Source organism: Rhagoletis pomonella, unplaced genomic scaffold (genome assembly GCF_013731165.1).
Source record: "Rhagoletis pomonella isolate Grant_MI unplaced genomic scaffold, Rhpom_1.0 Rhpom_scaffold_00001, whole genome shotgun sequence".
In the NCBI taxonomy this organism is placed as follows: Eukaryota; Metazoa; Arthropoda; class Insecta; order Diptera; family Tephritidae; genus Rhagoletis; species Rhagoletis pomonella.
In genome coordinates, this window is record NW_023458555.1 from 84,510,063 (window position 1) to 84,514,199 (window position 4,137).

Here is a 4,137-nt window from a genome sequence, read left to right on the forward strand (position 1 = left end):
AGCTTATGGCACTGACCTGGTGAGTAATTAATTGCGACTGCCTGCAACTAGGAAAAGTCGACCTCAGCAAATGAGAAAACTAATTACAGGTTATTCGTTGCAGCTGAAGTATATAGCGCTTAAAGCTCAGTTAGTCTAGACTTAACTTAATTTATCTTACCGTAAGAAATCATCAATCATTACTCAACACGTCAACTTAAGCCAAGAGCGGAAATATTATGTTTTTGTATTTTCTTTTTCAGCTGTTTAACAGTTCGCCGCCTTAAATGCCACATCAAAAAAATTCATGCAAACAAAAATGTTTGCTTTCATTTATTTTTAAGAAATACAAAAACGAGAGTCTGGCAAGCCTGATTCTCTCACCGCTCTCAATTTCCGTAAGACCGTAACTTAAGAACCTAAAATCTACAGGTTCTTAAGTTTCTTACGCTAAGTTAAGTTTTAACTAACCGCCAACACAGTTTCTCATATAACAGGTTGGCCGAAATATTTAGTTAAGTTACGTTACGGAAATTAAGTCTAGACTAACTGAGCTTTTAAACTGGCAAAATATAGTGACACTTCCATCACAGGGCGAAGATATAGCGGCACACTCACGTGGTTGCCAAATTGTCTGAAACGGTTTTAGCTGTTAATGATTGGTTAGTTAAACCTTTGCTCGTTTTTGGATGCCGAGCGTGAGGATCATATATGAATGCCGAATTTTAAGGAGGATATAATAATATTAATTATGCGATAAAAGCATCGCAGCCCTTGTAAGAATATATTGTCGATATTGCAATATAGTAGGGCGCAGATGGACTAAAATCATAGATATTTCTACAAATAGGAAGCGCCAAAAAGCAAGCGAACACAGAACATAACGTCAAACATTATTAACTTATGGACGTGGCTGTTGTATGTCATGAGCCCGATCTAATGGAGGGCAACAGCTTGGAGAAGAGTGCACACAATTGTCCCTGTCGGGTAGTAGGAAAGTGAGACAGTCGATTGTTCGAAATATGGTTCTTCGTAAACTTTCTTTTGCGCATTGATTCGCATAAATATTTTTATTAATTCTGGCACATACTGATTTCAGATCCCGTTGTTTTTGAGAATAATTTTTTGCCATTTTCTTTGTTGTTACTTAACGCGTTTTTTTTATTTTCTCTAGCATGGGTTATTGTTTACTTATCGCTTGGGGAATGTAAACAAAACAAATACATAAGTTTGACATAACAGCCATCACGGCGAAAGAAAAAAATTAAATAAAATTGGCTGATCAGGTAACACCACCTTGATAAATTCGCCTTGTTATCTTTGGAGTTCTGTTAGATGCGACGGTTTTTTTTCACTGATTTAAAAAATTACGTTTGCGTTTGGGTGTTTGCCGTGTTTTACCTATTCGACAAGTCAACCTAAAATGCCACGACTGACGCAAAGTGGAGTTTGGTCTTATTTTAAATTAGATGAGCATGATCGAGAGAAATCCAAGTGTAATATATGTAATAAAATATATTCTCGCAAGGGTCGTACAACCTCGTCTTTGAGGAATCATTTGAAATCAATGCACCCGGAGCAGTTTAGTCTGGTTGAAAGCGATGATAACGAAATTCAGTTGCAAAAAAAAGAGATGAATCAGGTAAGTTTTAACATAATGAATTTATTATTCTCGAAAAAGATTAATTCGTGTCATCAGTTAGTTGTACACAGAACCCAGATTAAGTAGGCATACTATTTTTTTACGTAAATTGGAGGGAAGTCTATAAATTAAACTAAATTAGAAAGGAACTTCTATTCTGCGTTCATCGGTGGGAGAAGCACAAACTCTTTAACTTTACGGCCCCAACCCAAATGGATTTTTGTTACATGTTTTTGTTATTTTGACACTAGTCTTAACTGTTTTCGTATGATATGTATATTTAATTCAATTCTAAATATAGTTTAGGTCATTTTATTTATTATTTTTCAACATGATGAATATGCCTTGAATAAAGTTTATTTACTGTGTATACATAAGTATGTATTGCTTTTTCAGATAAAAATGACACTCCGTTGCAAAAAGCTAAAACACAACTATCTTTGGAAGATGCATTTCAAAAAGAAAAAAAGTGGGACACTAACAATACGAATTCGAAGAAAATTGACAAACTCATTGGAGAAATGATTGCACTACAAAATTTACCATTTTATTTTGTGAAGGGTGTAGGATTTAGGAGATTAATGCAAGAAATAGCGCCAAAATGTAAGGAATTGTATGGAAAAGTTGCTGAGAAAGTTCAAGAACTGAATGAAAAATTTGATTCTATGTCATTTACTAGTGACATTTGGACGGATCCAAGCTCGAATGCTTCTTAGCTTAGCCTGACTTGCCACGGAATATCGGAAAACTTCAGTTATATTGAAATGTGAGAATTTTGACGATCGTCACACGGGGGATATAATAACCGAAAAGTATGACATAATGCTCACTGAATGGAATATCAGAAAAAACAAGTGCATTGCATAATTCGTGACGAAGGCTCCAACATGAAAAGAGCTATGCGATTAGCAGAATTAAACGATATGGATTGTACAGTCCACAAGATGCAGCTTACTATTCAACGCTGTTTACAGTCGCAAAAAAATATAAAAGATATCAAACAAAAATGCAAAAAAATTTCAACTCATTTTAACCATTCCACGATCGTTCGGAAAAAACTGCAAAAAATTCAGGACCGACTGAATCAACCGCACTCAACGTGTTCCAAGACTGCAACACGCAATGGAACAGTTCCTTGTATATGTTCGAGCAATTTTTAAAGATAAAAGATGAGTTGAGTCTTTACATGACCGACAGTGACATGGTCCCAATTTTGCCAGAGGAGTGGAAGATTATGGAATCTTGTGTTGAGCTATTAAAATCTTTTGAAGAAGCCAAACGGGAACTAAGAAGCTCTGAGACCCTCATATCATCCGTGATTCCAATAATTCAAATGCTTATAAAAAAACTGGGAGACTTTTTAGCCAAATCACAATATTCTGTTCCGATTCGGCTTCTACGACTTTGAAAACAGAATTTTGTTCGAAATTTTCATCCCTGGAAAATGATAATTTATTTGCCATATCCACCTATTTAGACCCCCGCACACAATTTTTCAAACCAGTCACAGAAGAAAGAATTAAAAATTAATTACAAAGTCTAAAGTCGAAAGACACTGATGAACCTGTTATTTCCCCGAATTCTGAAACAGCCAAAAGAATGAGAATGAGAAATTCTTTGGAAAAAGATTTAGAAAACCCCGAAGCATCTGGTTCGACTAGTAAGCGATGTTTAAAGAGCGATCTTGCCATTATGCTAGACTCTTCAAGTGAAGATGAAAATCAGGAGGATTCACCCGACATTAGCAGTTCCGATGCAATTCTCAAAAAGGAATTATCCTTGTACCGCAATAAAAAAAAGAATTATTATTACTGAAAGTCCCCTGAAATAGTGGAGTGTCAATCGAAACAAGTTTAAAATATTGTCAAGTTTCGCACGCAGATATATGTCGCCTCCACCAGCAAGTGTTCCGAGGGAGCAGTTATTTAGTAGCGCAGGTTTAATTTACGACATTACAGCATTACTTTTTATTAAATACTAGCAGACCCGGCGAACTTCGTCCCGCCCAAAATTTTTATATATTTTATTGAAACTTTTTGGTCCAACATTTCAGTGGCACATTTGTCTGCTAAGATTAAGGTTTGGTGGTCATTTGCCGCTTTAAATAACCTAAGGAAAGTGTTATATCCGTTCTTGAAATTCTCCAGTTGTGCGGCATTTCATAGCACGGTTATTCGCAAAGCGAAATAAATTTTTTCCTCTTCACTCCCTGGCGGCAACAATGACCCGGTTCTATAGTGAATGTCCTAGAAGCTTTACAGTATAGTAGGTGGCAATTTCAAAATGGGTGCGAATCATTGTTCTACAGAAATGCAATATACATATACTTATTTCAGACGAAATACCTTAAAAGTTTGAACGCATAATAATATTAGAAAATCACATTCATTAGGCCAATTGCAACGCAGGAGCGTTCGATATACTCAATGGTGCAACAGGGGGTTCGTCAGCTGAGCGTTTGTTTACATTACAAGCACCACTATTTTACACTTTTATTCAAGTAAAGAAGAGTTAAT

General features: G+C 35.8%; 1 long non-coding RNA gene across 1 annotated transcript; it reads left to right on the forward strand.

Moving 5' to 3' along the window:
- The first annotated feature begins 477 nt into the window (after positions 1-477).
- Positions 478-3,635, forward strand: LOC118748284. Its single transcript, XR_004994042.1, has 2 exons — positions 478-2,224; positions 2,301-3,635. It is a non-coding gene; the product is annotated as an uncharacterized LOC118748284 (long non-coding RNA).
- The last annotated feature ends 502 nt before the right edge of the window (positions 3,636-4,137 follow it).